The 17,598-nt window shown below is 35.3% G+C and overlaps 1 protein-coding gene across 2 annotated transcripts in view; it reads left to right on the top strand.

Moving 5' to 3' along the window:
• Positions 1 to 1,187: 1,187 nt before the first annotated feature.
• The window catches only part of LOC105388660 (ATP-binding cassette sub-family D member), a 62,751-nt gene continuing 46,340 nt past the window's right edge, over positions 1,188 to 17,598 (top strand). For both annotated transcript variants that reach the window (XM_048630922.1, XM_048630924.1), the window contains exon 1: positions 1,188 to 1,427. The gene's annotated coding sequence lies outside the window, so the exon portion shown is untranslated. The remainder of the gene's footprint in view (positions 1,428 to 17,598) is intronic.

Genomic DNA, 17,598 nt, shown 5'->3' on the forward strand with positions numbered 1-17,598 from the left:
TGCTACTCACTTGGCTATTCGTAAAACTTAGCTAAATAGGCATTTTATATGCAAATACGGCTTTATGTTTGGCGAATATAGGTACTGACCACACTAGGAAGTTTTGGCAAATATCAAATACAAATAGCCAAGTGGGGTAGCCATAGACTCAGTATAGTATAGTATATACTAAGTCTATGGGGGTAGCAGCAGCACTAAGATTATGTTGTGGAGCGAGTTTGATGCCGGTTAAGGCTTAACTTACACTGGCGATTGCGCAGTCTATGCAAAGTGGACTATGTCGGTCACATTTTGGTCGATGATGTACCTATTGACAGAAATACTTACTTAACGTTAACTGTTTTCCATCCCTGTCTGTCGACAGCAACCAGCTGTACATTGGACTCTCCAATTGCGTAAATCTTCCCCTCTCGATTCCATTCGAGATCCTATTTTGGGTCTTCGTTTTGGAACCTATCTACGAAGAGTATGGTCATCATCATTCATTAATTCCTCTAACTCCACGAGGAGCATAGGGCCTCCACAGTTCTTCTCCAGACGTTCCTGTCCTGGGCTCTTTCTTTGGCTTCGTCCCAGGAGATTCCGACGGCATTGAGGTCGCTGAGGATGAATGATAAAGAGGGTAGGCGAAAGAAGGCATCCCTGTCTCACTCCAGCACGCAGTTTTATGGGGTCAGATAATTTCCCGCTATGTAGAACTCTACATGAGCTGTTGTCATACAGCGCACGAATGAGGTTGATGATCTTCATAGGTATGCCTTTTCTGGCCTTTTCTCTCAAGTGCTTTCCATAGTGCAGACATCTGAAGAGTATGGTCAATTCATCTTTATTTCTTTATGCCACCTTTTAAACTTTGAAAAGGGGTAGTTCCATTAAGCCAAAAAGTGTTTATAATAATTAAATTCATTTATTCAAGTAACAAGATTCAGTTTATGACTGAGAAGTCGGGAAGTCAATTTTGCTTCTCTACAGAAGTTACTTTTTACAGCTGGTCACACTAAGAGAAACGTCATAATTTACTTACCATACCTGCCATTGGCCATTGGTTTATTTTATTTCATTGCTACCGCTTGATTGGTTCAGTATCTCTAGATTATCCTCCATTGGTACGTTGTAGTCGTACTGTCACCTGTCAGGTTATGTTGCATGCGCATGTTTTGGTTTTGTTATTTTCCTCAAATTGTGTCTTTTATTTGACAGTTCTCCGTCGGCCGTGGCGTGATTGAAACGGTCTCACAATTTGTCAATATTCATAATTGCAGTGAATATACAAAGAACCATATTATAAATATACGATTTAAATCTGTTTATCCAGTGCTTGTTTGAAAACATTTTACTGTGCTTTGTTCTCACTATCCTTGAGTTAAAAGGATTTTGTCGAAATCAAGAGTAAGATATTACAAAGTTTCCTTCCTGAATATTCTTCGGTAAGTATTTAACTACTATTTCTTAATTTGTTACGTGAAAGTTTAGACTGAAAGGTTTTCATAACAATGCTTATGTTGATTGTTTCCACGGTTCGTATGATACATAATGATATTAAATTTGTATGTAAACAAAGAAATAAACTATGAAAGATAGGTGGGATGTAGGTAAGTACCTATGCTTATTCTGTGCTCATCTATTTTATTACAACAAACTGTAAACCTTGAAATTATAATGATCCAGCTGACTAAGTAACACAATGAGTGCAGATGAATCTTACAAGTTAAACCCAAAGGAATGAATGAAAATACTTCACAAAATAATATTTACTTATAAATGTAACTGTAAGAAGGCAGATGCACCTTAACAATGTTTTTAGTCAAACTGGATACACATCATAATCAGGAATCGGAGGATTACCTAACTCAAAACTCATTATAATTTCAAAATTTATGTTTATTTTTTGTATCAAAATGAGCAGACAAAAGTTAATCTTAAATAAAATAAATAAATATAGGTAGGTATATTTAGTGACTTTCATGAGTGAGTAAGAAATAAGTATGAATAAATTAAGTATTGCTTGTAATGATGTACCTTGTACCTGCTACTTTAAAGAAATATTTTAAATCCTTCATCAATCAATGATTATGTTTATGATAATAATATAATAACTGACTTTATCTTTCATATAATGATTATGTTTTCAATGTTATGTGTGTAATATTATATTAATCTAATTACCTATGTACAACATGGAAGAAACTACATTAAACTTCAACATCAGAATTACTAGCGCCCCAACTTGAAAAAAAATAATTCTACAGGGTCATCTAACCACTGTCCTATTAAGTCTGTCACCCAAGGTTCCTTTCACTAACTCAAGCATCTCTTTATGGCCCAAAAACTTGTTTATTTTGGCAATTGTCACCCAGTGTTGAAATGTTGGTAGGAAACTGGCTACTGTAGTTAATATTTAATTTTGGTGTCCATTGCAAATTGGCGGTACATTTGATTTGAAAATAAATTTATACAAAACTAGTTTTCCCGCGATCTTTGCTTCGCCTTTAAAAGTTTTCCCGTGGGATTTCTGCAATAAAAAGTAGCCTTGTGTGTTGGGTGTCAGCTAACTCCATACTTAATTTCATTAAAATCTGAAGAAGTAACAAACATACACATGTATACCCATAAACTTTCGCCTTTATAATATTAGTAGGATTTGCAACCAGATAAACTTAGTGAGTCTCTAACCTCGTATTTCGTTTACTTACTATATTTTTATAACTTAACTAAGATATTATAAGCTGCGCAGCGTGTGTTGTATAGGTGTAACTATATACAGTTTTACAGTGCCACTTCTTGGCAAAGGTCTCATACAGGGTGTCCCGTAAAACCGTAAATAGTGGACCAACAAAAAGGGGTCTTGTGATTCATGGGATCTACAAAATCCTTTTCAAACAACTTTAGTTTGAAAACTTTTGAATAAAAAAAATGCTTTACCATAAAAAAATATATGGTCACGTGACTTTTTCTATGGAGAAGCAGTGGTCTATTTATGCTGAGAGGGAAGAAAATTAGTTTTTCAATACGATGCACCGTTGAATGCAACACTGAATACGTTGTGCGCGCGCCCGTTACGTTATCTAATGATTCGTCATACCTGGGTTGAGTCATGGCAGTTCCGTTTACTTTTATTGAAATCTATATATTTACCTACACCCGAGTCCCCGTTGTTATATTATATCAAATATCAAATCAAATATATTTATTTAACAAAAAACACAATTTACAATCAGAAATACACTGCGACCCTCACACTAGGCAAGCCTGTGACGTGAGGATCAGATTACGACATTATAAATACGACTACTACGGTTTACAGTAATTTGTATAGGTAAGCTTGTACTAGTAAATATTAAACAATAACAATAATTTTGGTACTTAGGTAAAATCAAAAACTTTTTTAACTGATTAAATACAAAATAAAATGAAAGCATGCATTTATGTTATCAAACCAGATTAATTGTAATGTAACTTATAAAAAACATATCAAATATATAAATGAAATACATAAAATATAAATAAATATATATAATATCGCGGGACGATGGACAGTCAAGATTTGTACCTACCTATTCTATGATTTTCGGGAATGATACAATTTTGTCATGTTATTGTTATCTTTATCTAATCACTTCTACATTCGCAACATTATGCATCTCGCAAATACTATTTTAAACATCCGTTAAACCTAGTCTAGTAACGTTTGTGGTAATAAACAGATATATAATATACTTAGTCATTTACATGAATACATGTATTTTATAAATAAACTAGCTGTTCCCGCGAGTTTCGCTTCGCCTTAAAAAGTTTTCACGTGGGAATTCCGGGATAAAAAGTAGCTATGTTCTTTCTCAGGCTCTAGAAGTCTAGACCATGTGTATACCAAATTTCATTCAAATCCGTTTATCCGTCCAGTAGTTTTGGCGTGAAAGAGTAACAGATAGACAGACACAGTTACTTTCGCATTTATAATATTAGTTAGGATTACAGATTACGGATACATATACATTTTGGTCTCGCAACAAATGTTATATCGGCCTTCTTCCTTGCCAGTTAACTTCGTTTTACCAATTTTCAATCACTGCCAGTATGCACGAAGTGGCTATTATAGGCTATGCTAATACCTTGTTCAGTCGGTCGTACAATTGTGTTTCTGTGCTGAACCGCCCCGGATCTTCGGACCGTGATTGCTAGTATGGCTACAGGGGGATCACTATAGCTTACAAGAAACGAACGAACGAGAACTGTCTTCCAGTGGGTATCTATAGAGGGGTCGCGGTTAGCACAGAACTCTGAAGTTTTATGAAAACTAGGTTTAGGATTAGGAGGGCTGATGGACTACTTCTTTAATGTTCTGCAGACACTGCTGGACATAGGCCTCTTTATAGGCACTTAAATGATAGGTAGATGTTACCTAGTCCACGATGTTATATGTACGGTCAGCTGCAAAAGTTGTTATATACATATCTGTACCTTGTCAAACTGAGGAACCGTCAATGCTTCAATGAATAGATAGGCGGTTTGTTAGATTGACAAGGTTCGAAAGTGTATAGATAGCTACTTCTGCAGCTGACTGTACGAGGGTCATATTTCATATAGATCTGCAAACATAGATAAACACTCGGGGGTTTTTATTATATTTTTATATTAGGTAGAAGTTATAATTTTACTCTTTTACTTTTACTACTATTTGAAAACGGGCGGTTAACTCTGCCCTAAAGGTGTATAAGGAAGTAAAGATAGCTCAAGAAGACCAGAGCTAGACTTTTGCGCGGGTAAACATCAGGAAGGTACCTTCAGCCGAGGTAATTCTCTGTTATTAGAGATATTATCGTCAACCGGTACTGCAGCTTTCTAGTGCAAGTAGAAACAGCTGCTTCGATGGATAAATTCTTTACTGTGGTTTTGTTTAGCCTCCGATATGGAATAAAGGGCAAATACATAAACTTGCATAAAGAAACAGAAATAGAGTGCGATCAATTCGCAACAGAAGCAAGTGCCAACGACAAAAAAGTTTTAGTTTTAGGACTCCTATTCCTATAGAAAATTAAGTTTCATCTCCCGGGTCTCTAGCTTCAAAATGCTGTGAATGCTATCAATCAAACCCCTTAATGCTATGTATTCCAACGTGGCATGAACTAAGCATAAGATACTGAGCCCGTGTATAAATAACGCTACATAACATCCTAAGATTCCTAACTAATATTATAAATGCGAAAGTAACTGTGTCTGTCTGTCTGTTTGTTACTCTTTCACTCCAAAACTACTGAACGGATTTGAATGAAATTTGGTATACATACGGTCTAGACTAGACCCTGGGAAAGAACATAGGCTACTTTTATCCCGGAAAAACTACCCTCGGGAAAACTTTTTAAGGCGAAGCGAAGCGCGCGGGAACGCTAGTTTTGTAATAATGCCATCTGAATCTCAGTAAGCATTTAAACATGGCGGCCCAGACCACGGCGAGGCCACAGCTAATTTTCGCCTTTGAATTTGCGTCACACATTTTAATTACAGCTCTAAACCCACTGTGACATATAGTCATGTAATGAATGAGAGATAACTATGATGATTATACAATACAGGGAATACTAAGTAGCCTATTCTATTGTTTGTTAACATTATATTATATTATACTTATTATTTTATTTATGCTGAGTATGCTGACGATGGTTTGTTAAGCCATCTTGTATATAGGATTGTCATCATTGTCAGCAATAATTAAAAACCATCGACACAAAATTTTTTGTCACATTTTATCTACAATATTTTATAAAGTCGTTTGTCCTGAACCTGAATAACTGAAAACTCAAAATTTTAATATCGTACCTACGTAGCTACGTAGGTCCCTTGAAGGGTCTAGAGTCTAGGGAATAGAATTCCAAAATTGCTGCATGCTAACTTGATTTATTTTCAATAAACATAATGGTACGCCAACTTATTGTTTTACTTATAAAAACTTTTACAATAGAATTAAGGCATAAATAAAATCGATACTATGATTAAATTAAATTACAGTTATTATTCACGTCTACGTCCAATTGTTGCGAAATCATCGTAAAGAGGTAAAATATAATAAATAAGTAGTATATTATTAATTTTCTATGGTCTACGGTTTACAATAAGAGTGTTAGTGCTTATTAAAAACTATTTCACATACATACATAAGGTGTTATTATTTACTTGCTGTAATGTTATGAAGTTATGTATCGAAATCGTATTTTTATTTCCACATTAAGAAGTCTTGGAAGTTATTTATTTACACTTTACTGTACACAAAATAGACAAATAACAGAATACAGATTTACAGTTAAAAAAATTACCCACTAGTAACTTACTGTATCCTGAAAAAATACATGTTTCAAAATAATCTTAGCAATTTACCTCGAAGCTACATAAAATAATAGAATGCATACGTAAGTAGGTGAAATGAATGTTTGTGCCACTTACCAAGTTCGGTAAAAATGGTCGTCTTCCATTAAACAGATTATTCTGGTCATTAAAACAATCATAAAGCGGTAGTGAAAATGGCTGTACTACAGATAAACCTCAATTTTCTACCGTTGCAGTGTTACTTTGATAGATAAGTAACATTTGTTTACAGACGATACGATTTTGATTATAACAAACTATGTTTCTGAATTTCTGACTATTGTAGAATTGATTCGGCAATTGTTTTTTTTCTAAAGCTAGAGTAATTCTTTTCGTTTCTCTAGTATCGATATTACATCGGTATTGCTTCAAAAACGTTTTGCTGACTGGAATATGGAGACCGGGCCTTTCACTCTCGTTCTTTTTAATCGACTTCGAAAAAGGAGGAGGTTCTCAATGCGTCTGTTTCTTTTTTTTATGAATACATCTTTCTATCTTTAGATCACAGAACACTGAACAGACATTATTTTTTTTTCTTTAGAGCTATAATAACTTATTATCCACAATTTTCATAAGTATATATTATTTTTGTATAAGTAGTAAGCTTGTAGTAAGTATTAAACACGAGTCTTCCAAAAATTTGCACTTTGAAGCTTGATAATTCTAGATTTGAGCATGCCTATATTATTTTTGGAATATCTATTCAACGATATCAATTCAAATATTCATCCCCACTTTACATGAAAAAAGTTGGTGAAGTGGTGACAGACAGACAGACAGTTAGATCGACGGACGGACAACAAAGTGATCCTATAAGGGTTCCTTTTGTTCCTTTTGAGGTACGGAATCCGAAGACATGATTATCATCAGTATACCCATAATATGATTATTGCCTAAGAAAGGGAAAGGGCGAATTTATCGTCTGTCGAAACGATATCGAACATCCTTGAATAGGCGACACAGTTAATGCAGAGTGGAGTAGAGTAACTGTTATAATAAACTACTACCTTATCCTTTTAAATTAAGGAGTTTAAGTACAATAATTAGTTAATAATTAGTAAAAGTTATTATTAATAATACCACGTCCTCTTACGGTGATGGAAAACATCGTGAGGAAACCTGCACATCTAGATTCTAGATGTGTATCCTAAGTGCATTGTTTGTACCTACTTATTCCCGAACGGCGATATGATTCGTAACCTATCACGTGAGTACAAATGTGCTGCGAAAAGTGGGTGGCTCGCTTGTGATAATACATGTGTATAATGCATATGTATTATATGTACTTATATAATAATATTAGGCGATACATTTTAAGGTCGAGCTACAATGAGTTCCACTACTACACATCTCCTACGCTGTGCTTGCCTCTGTCTTATAACTGGACGTAGTTACGCAGAAAGGCCTCAATCCACAACTTTGTCAAAATTGAGTTATATACTAGAACATGCTATTTAATGTAGGGTCTACCTGTCAAGAAAACAAACACAGTAAAAAACCAACTACAACATACTTTTTTGATGTGGGGGACCAACCCACATTGTATGAAACACACATTTTTTAGTTTCACATAAAGGACTCAAACTGTTTGAGTCCTTTTACAGAAACGCATTTCCTATGAAACCATGAAAAATTTAGTTTTATATAAAAGATTCAAGCGCTCTGAGTCGTTTTAGAGAAATACGTATTCATTAAAAAAAGACAATTTGTATTTAGCAGAAAGGACTCAACCCGTCTGAGTCGTTTTAGAGGAATACTTATTCATTGAAAAAAGACAATTTGTATTTAGCAGAAAGGATTCAAACCGTCTTGAGTCGTTTTAGCGAAATACTTATTGATTGAAAGAAGTCAATTTGTATTTAGCAGAAAGGTCTCAAACTGTCTGAGTTGTTTCATATAATATAAGTTTTTAATAAAACAGTTCAAATTTTATTTGGCAGAAAGGATTCAAACTGTTTTTGTTCCGTCTCTTGGCCACTATTCTGTCACCGCATTTTTCCACCTTCCGTCCCCCCACGAGCCAAGTATCCTGCCACTCCCATTTCAGTTCGGCGACCGGCATACTGACGTTGAACACTTTCCTCTTTTGACGGATCACCACGTTGGGAATACGTCTAAGCGATATACTTAAAATGGCTCGCTCTATAGCTCTTTGTGGAACTCTGATTCGGTGCACAGTTTCGTTGGTCATCGTCCATGTATCGGCACCGTGTGGGCAAGTCACATTAGCAATTAACAATCCATAAGCAGCGTCGCTCGACTCTCAAACATCTATCAGATTCATACAAGTTACGCCCGATTTGATTAGCGAGCGACGATGCCTAAGGATTGTTAATGGCTAATTTTCGGTGGTGGTAACTCCAAGGAATGTCACAAGGTGACTTGGTTCTCACACGACTGTCGGACCGGGAACCAAATCGACCACATTTTGATTATTCGAAAATGAAGACATTCACTTCTAGATGTTAGAAATACTTAAGAAGGGTTGCTAAAGTCAAGAGTGATCACCACTTAGTGGTTGGAAAAATCTGCTTGACGATAGCGGGAGCTCAGAAGCAGGCCACAAGATCTGCCAAAGATGTCGCTGTAAATAAGCTGCAGGACCCAGAAGTCAGAAGATAACTTAGTATCCAGATCCACAACAAATACCATCAACCTACTAAGTGTGGGCGACGCGCCTCAATCAAAGATAACTGCACTGGCATTAAAGACATGTTTTAAAAAGTTGCGAAGAAATAATAAGGCACAAGGAACACTTAAAGAAAGAATGGATGTCTAAAGGAACATGGCATATGATCAACTCTCCAAGGAAGACTTAACATCGAACTAGACTACCATTCTAAAGAAGCACGAGTTGCGTACGAGTATTTTCTTTGTGAACAAAATATCAAACGTAGTTTAAAAAAGGACCAACGCTGTTAGTCTGATTCTATATCTTGGAGAAAACAAACAGCGGCTGCCATGAAGGATCTATAGAAAGAATCAAATAAACTTTGCAACAAACCCCAGGATATCTCCTTGTTACTATGGAAGACCGACTTGTAAGATGGTATGACCACATTGCCGAAGTTTTTAAAGATCTAAACCAGTCTGCATCTGAGGAGTTGGATGCAGATTCAATAAACCAGGAGCATCTTGTATATCCAGATCTTGATATATGTCAAGAAGCATAATCGTAATCATTATGATTATAATAAAATCGATAGCAGTCGTTAAGCCTACTCAGAGACCTTCGGGCGGCTTGAAAACATCTGACAGTCGGGTTACCCGTCAACTCTGTCAGCACAAGCTTGCTTGTGTTGGGGTCCACTACACTGGGACAGAGTAGTGGACTAGGCCTAATCCCTTCCTTCATTGGAAGGAGACCCATGCCCCGGCAGTGGAGATGTGACGGGTCGTGATGATGGTTAATGATTATGAGATTTATAATTATTCTGCATCTTGACATAAATTTTAATATCCAACCGCAAAGTAAAGTCGAAGTGATACGGACCATACGATCGCTGAAATCCCACTTTTCAGCGATCGTATGGTAAGCACAGGGAACGACGGATATCCTACGGAGGCATAAAAAGGAGGATAGTTGCAATATACCGAGGATGATGAAGTGTAAAAGTTGATGTTATAGTAAAAGATAATTTTATTTATGTCCAACTTTATCCTTTGAGGTTTGCTTATGTTCATATTGCTTTATCCTGAAAATTATGGGATAATATGGGATGGGACACTTACTAAAAAAGTGGGCTTCTATTTCGTAAAAAAATATATCAAAATCGGTTAAGTTGATCCAGAGTTTTGCTCTTGGGAACACATTTCCGGTTAGAATTTTATTCATGCCCAACTTTTTTCTATGAGGTTTGCTTTCCGTCAAAATGCCTTATCCTGAAAATTATGGGATACAAACGGGTCGTAGATACTCACTAAAAACGTAGGCTTCTATTTTGTAAAAAAAATATCAAAATCGGTTAAGTTGATCCAGAGTTTTGCGCTTGGGAACACATTTCCGGTTAGAATTTTATTCATGCCCAACTTTTTTCTATGAGGTTTGCTTTCCATCAAAATGCTTTATCCTGAAAATTATGAGATACAAACGGGTCGTAGATACTCACGAAAAAGGTAGGCTTCTATTTTGTAAAAAAAATATCAAAATCGGTTAAGTTGATCCAGAGTTTTGCGCTTGGGAATACAGTTCCGGTTAGATTTTTATATAGATGTGAAATGTTGTTTCCGATTACATTTCAATATAAATTATTTAATAATAGGTTTACTTTTGATATTTAATTTTTATTTTGTGTAAAAAAGTAATGTCTTGTGTCTACAACATAAATATTTTACTTTAAAAACCATATTGTTATTTAAAAAAATATTTTATTAAAATAAATATTTGGTTGGATCCTTTCTGCGAAACGTTGAATTTCCCTGCTTGCATAGAAAAAGCAATTTAGGAGAAAGGATCCAAGTGCATATTTTCATTAATAACTCAATAAATATTCGTTATAGGTACACCATGATTTGCAATAGTAAAATAACAATAAATATGCATAATTTAAGATAATTTCCACATATAAGATGCTTTTCATTGCTGAAGAATACCGATTAGAACTTAAAACGTCTATATCTCAGAACTAGGTTTGTGTGGGTTGAGTCCTTTCTGCGTAACTACGTCCAACTTATAACGGGTTCTTTACTGGGTCATACATGTGAGCTCAGTGGAGCTTCTGTTCTCAGGTAAATATTAGCTTTATCGGTTCTCATCTTATTGCCTATTTGTAAATACCGAAATTGACTAATTATGTCAATGCTTGTTGAACACAAATACACGAATACTAGAAGTAGGAGATAATGTTTTTAGTAATATTTCTTTTTAATTAATAGAGTAATAGAGTTATAGTTATAATAATGTAAATATTCTAACTAATATTATAAATGCGAAAGTAACTGTGTCTGTCTGTCTGTTACTCTTTCACGCCAAAACTACTGGACGGATTTGAATGAAATTTGGTATACAGATGGTCTAGAGTCTAGACCCTGGAAAAGAACATATGCTACTTTTTATCGCGGAATTCCCACGGGAAAACTTAGGCAAAGCGAAGCTCGCGGGAACAGCTAGTAAATATATAAAAGAGAAAACTTAGCCATAAATACACAATATACCTAGTTACATCAAAATTAAATAGAATAGAATACTCTTTATTTTGAGCCCTGAAAGTAATTTCACAAGAAAACTTTAAATGTATACATAAGTATAGTACACAGAGACAGGGTGATAAACTCCTACGCTGACCCGCTACCGTAGCACCACCGACAAATTAGCATCATCATCTATCATCAGCTGCAATCCTTGTAACCGGACCTTTGCCACGAAGCTGGGTTTTGCGAGTCACATTCGCGCCCACCGCCGCAGAAGTCCTACTAGCCCCTGAGGTCGCCGTCATCGGATCACGATGAGGAGGACATCATCAACAATCCGCGTCGCTCGCCTGTCAAATATCTGTCAGATTTGTCAGTTATCCATACTAGTTACGTACGTCAGATTTGACAAGCAAGCGACGCTGCTTAGCCCTAATTTCTCCATAGTCGGTTATCTAACCGACCAGGGATGGTTAGTCAATTATACGTCATCTCCATATAAAATTCTTGACAGATGTGTCAAAAGTCAACCACTAATACCTGGTTATATGCTCTAACCGACTATGGAGAAATTGGACATAACAAACTGTTCTAAAAACAAAATAACGACAGAAAAACCTACATGTTTAAAATTTCTTAATAAATTTCACTATGGGCAGGTTTGAAGACATATTTCTAAAATGGCGTAACCTGTGTAGGGTCAATAACATTCTATTGCAAGATCTTTAAGGTCACGTAGTAGGTGCTTTATTTCTTTTCCTCGAATTAAACTACTACCTACTTAACTCTTTGGCTAATATTTTAAGTACTTCAAAAAGGCTGAAACATGACATTCCGTTAAATTTTTGCTAATCTCTTCTTCTTGGTATAAATATTTCCGGTCTTATTCATAAAAAGTTACGGGAGACCTATAGGCCTGCTATAAGCAAATGTCAAAAAAACTTTATTCATAAACGATCAATAGCGCTAAAGAACTCTCCAACTGATTCGTAAAACCTTGATATGCTAAAGTTGGCTGGACCCTACTATACACCTTCCGTAAGCCTCCTCTTGTACAAAAACATGGCGGCCGGTCAACAGCTGTTCTGCTTTATTGACGATTTGACATTTGTTGTGAGTTAATATTTGCTGAAAATAAGTTGCCATGGTAACGTAAAAATTTAATTATTTTTTTTGTGGGTTTTGGCTTGGCTAACTGCGCCTTTAAGCCAACGTAAACTTTTTTAAGTGCCGCGCCGTGGCTAACATAGATAATAGAGATTGATAAATGAATGAAAGTTTTCGCTATTTTTGTTTATGGTTTCGTCGGACCGGCAACTTAATAGGGTAAATGTCAAAATGTTTGGTCTGTGAAATCTATTAGCATCACTATAGTTACTGGAGGTTTACGGAACTATTATGAATAGAGATTTTTACGAAACCTCAAATAGGCTTAATGTGTTCCGTAACTATTGAGCTCAGTAAACCTACTTTAAGGTTTTTTTATGAATAAGACCGGCGTATTTTTCTGCGCAAAAGTTAGACAAACCGCAATGCGGCCAACCGTAGGTACTGGCTTTAAATTTTACAAAAACTGCCTCTGTGGTCTAGTGGTAAGTATAAGCTTCGCTTCACAACCCAGAGGTCCCGGGTTCGATTCCCGGGTGGGACCATCAATTTGTGTTTCTAAATTGTGGTTCCAAGTTTGGTTAGGACATAAAAGGCTGATCACCTAATGTCCGAAACAGCGAAACGATCCATGCAGCGGATGGGCATGTAAAGCAGTCGGCCCTGCGCCTAGCTATCTCCATTCGGACATTAACTGGCTTTAAAAACTACATGGACTTGCTAACTGACCGTACGAACTCCATACAAATGTGGAAATTTTAATATTAACTTCAGTTGTCGTCTTAAAAATCTATTAAATTGTATTCTTAGAATTATTATTACGATGGGTTGCACCATTTAACTTTAACTATTACAAACGTCAAATCTCTTGGCGAGACAGATCAATTTTCAAGAGATTTGACGTCTGTTATAGTTAAAGTTAATTGGTGCAACCCACCCTAAGGGCCACTTGCAGAAACATATTAAATCTAGATTTAGGGCCACTTGCAGAAACATATTAAATCTAGATTTAGTGTTAAATCTCGATTTAGTGTCAAATTTTATATGGACTGACGTTTCTTAAATCGACATTTGACACTAAATCTAGATTTAATTTGTTGGTGCAAGGGGCCCTTAGTGTCAAATCTCGATTTAAGAAACGTCAGTCCATATAAAATTTGACACTAAATCGAGATTTAACACTAAATCTAGATTTAATATGTTTCTGCAAGTGGCCCTAAATATTTTTTTATAACTTGTGTGTTAAACTTTTCATATTTATACCTACCTATACGTACAGTAATACATTTATAATATGTAAGTATTAGTATATTATTATCTTAAATACAAAATTTATTTATTTATTTATTTATTTATTTATGAAAACCAACAGCGTAACATAAAAAAAACTTAATCTAAGTAACATAGTTTGTGAGTAAGGCTAATAACAGGTCTTCCATTATAAGCTAATAGTTGGTGGGACAATTACATATTCTGATAACAACTAAAATTACATAAGTAAATAATTATTCTAACTTAAATACTGATTTACTATTTATATATTTAAACAATGTGGTTAACTTAAATTTAATACTAAGTAGCTACTAGCTTAGGGCTGAGCGTGAAAGAACACCTCTGTTCCTACTGTATTTCATATGAAGTATTATTATAATTACATGCTATAAATAAAACACATATAAACTTCAACTAATTGATAAAATATAATATACATACGTCATACATGATATAATATACCATACATAAATACAATATTGTAGATTATATGTAAGGACTCAATAATAAATAAATGGCTAAATAATAATATTCTAAGACTCGAACAAAGATATTAAAATTAAATATATTAAATTAATATATTTACAAGTCATTATATTAGGCAGCCCCAGATTCAGCTCATTTGTTGACTACAATGCCCTCCCTCCAATAGTTTTTGATGGTGTCCACATACCTTGGAGTAAACAGGTGAAAAATTTAGGGGTCTACATGGACAATGCTATGACCTGGAAGACGCAGCTTGACGAGGTCAGTCGGAAGGTGTTCGCTTCTGCAGGATCACTCCGCAGACTGCGAAATTTCTTGCCCACAGCCACCAAAATTGTGCTTTCTCAATCCCTTATCCAAAATATATTTTATTTATCATTGAATAAATGTTCTGGTACTATTTTGTGCCAAAACTAGTACATTTGGTTTATGAAAATATCATTATATTTTAGTGAAAATAAAAAAAATATGCAAGTACCTATTATACATAGGTACTCGGATATGAACCTCGCTTGATAGTTAGCGCCTAGAAACCTAGACTTTGCTAGCTAAGTACCTAACAGCTCTTAGCCACTTTCTAGTGCCTAGAAACAAGAAAACACCTTTCTATTAAGTTAAATGGTTAAGACGTAGACTATACGTATTTAAACTAGCTCTGCAATTTGTAGTAATTTGTACTAGGTATGTATGTGATATAGAGAGTGTTTTAACTGTGCAAGATTATATTTAATGTAAATTTCTCTACTCTTATTACCTATGCGTGTTTATGTGGTTTATCTATGTTCCGGTGAGAGGTCACGTAAATGTCTAATATTTCTTCATTCTATAAGATTTTAAGTTTGCCAGTAGTGGTAATTCACCCTTGTGGTTTTAATAAACCCATCTAATCTATATAAAAATATAATTAATTAGTAAGTAATGAGATACGGATCAATTTAGTTCGCTCCCACCGGAACATATAAGTTTGTCGCACTGTATATGCGTACACATGTCAATGTTAGATCAATAATTCGTGATGCGACACTGACCAATACTTCCTGACACTGTGAACATGGTATAAACCAAACAGGAACTCTAGTACGGGATTTGCTATATTTGAAAACTAACAAAGGTTTACGTTTTCCCCTGTCATCTGCACACATTATCTGTCAAAAGTTTCATGATAGTTTACGCAAGAGGCGCCACTTAGTATGCGAGAAAACGTAAACTTTTATAGTTTTTGCCAAACTATCAAACCTGTACTAGACCCCCAGATTGTGTAAATATGCGAGCAAAACATTAATCCCAATGCGTTGACAGTTACGGTGACATGTGCCGATATTTGTTTTACTTTACTTAGTTATAATCAGTGTCGTGTGAATGTGGGAATTTTTACTGACATTGTTAGTGACTTAATAATCATCTAACACCAGCGCAGAGCCTAATGCAATACTTCAATCGTATATTCTAGAACTAAGCTAAGCATTTCTTGTGCCCGTCTGAAGTACATTAAACAGTGCATCAGAATATTACTAACTACAGTCCAACTGTAAAGTCCTGACAATACAGAGTGCGATTTTGCTAAGTATTTTTATCATTGTCAGTAATTTACTTACATTTAAAAATAAAATGCCGATTGATAATGGTTTTTTAACGGATTTGTCCTTAAATAAATATAATCAATCAATTAAATACGGTCTTTAAAAATTAGTTAGGATCCACTTCTTTATTCAGGACTTTATAGTTTTACTGTAAATAAGTAGGTATCTAGATATTGCAATTATGTTTTTTTGGGAACTTTTTCATTGCCTACGAGCGTATTTAGATAGGCAAATAAATATGTGATTTCTGCTAATTTTTCTATACAATTTAGCAGTCCCGCGGCCCAGATCAACTATCACCATTAAGATCTCAAGGCCCGTTCACCGCGCAGTCCTTGAGGTGTTGGCTACTGACCGAGGAGCGGACGCATAAATACATCCGCCGAATCTAACTGGCAACGGAAGCTGCGGCCTACTCGTAAAACACATATACCGTTTTAGACATTTTTAACCGACTTCGAAAAAAGGAGGAGGTTCTCAATTCGTCTGTATGATTTTTTTTAAGTTGGTGCCGTATTTCTTCGGATTACTTTGTCACCGCACCAACAGCAACATCAAAAAAGAATCTTACCTGCTTAGGAATATTTGCAATGTCACATAGAATTGGTCTAAACATTAGATTATTTCTTACTTTTAAGTGGTTTTTTGAAGTAGTTTTTTTTAATCATAAATCATGATGATTATGATGATGAATAGAATCTCAAGATAGATATAATATTCTTTATCTGTACACACACAAGAAAAGAAGTGTATACAAACACATATTAATTCTTGCAAAAATTCTACTTAAGGTTAAGAAACCGATCGCAGATAATAATAATATGTGGGGACATCTCACACACGGCCATCCGACCCCAAGCTAGGCAGAGCCTGTATTATGGGTATCGGACAGCTGATATATCTACACAAATACATAGAGAGAGAGAGAGATATTCTAGAACTAAGCTAAGCATTTCTTGTGCCCGTCTGAAGTACATTAAACAGCGCATCAGAATATTACTAACTACAGTCCAACTGTAAAGTCCTGACAATACAGAGTGCGATTTTGCTAAGTATTTTTATCATTGTCAGTTGCCGATTGATAATGGCTTTTTAACGGAATTGTCCATCAATTAAATACGGTCTTTAAAAATTTGTTAGGATCCACTTCTGTATTCAGGACTTTATAGTTTTACTGTAAATAAGTAGGTACCTTGTAACGTTCGATGTAATGATCGTGTAGTGTAGGCCTAACCCACGTTGACCTTTAAATAAATTTGTGTCAAGCTGAACCCTGGCTTCTCATTTCTACCTCTCCGTTAGCTAGCCATTTTTTAAAAGCGCGACAACCTAGATATTGCAATTATGTTTTTTTGGGATCTTTTTCATTGCCTACGAGTGTATTTAGATAGGCAAATAAATATGTGATTTCTGCTAAATTTTCTATACAATTTAGCAGTCCCGCGCCCCAGATCAACTATCACCATTAAAATCTCAAGGCCCGTTCACCGCGCAGCCCTTGAGGTGTTGGCTACTGACCGAGGAGCGGACGCATAAATACATCCGCCGAATCAAACTGGCAACGGAAGCTGCGGCCTACTCGTAAAACACATATACCGTTTTAGACATTTTTAACCGACTTCGAAAAAAGGAGGAGGTTCTCAATTCGTCTGTATGTATTTTTTTA

The sequence above is a fragment of the Plutella xylostella genome, chromosome 27, assembly GCF_932276165.1.
Source record: "Plutella xylostella chromosome 27, ilPluXylo3.1, whole genome shotgun sequence".
Lineage (NCBI taxonomy): Eukaryota > Metazoa > Arthropoda > Insecta > Lepidoptera > Plutellidae > Plutella > Plutella xylostella.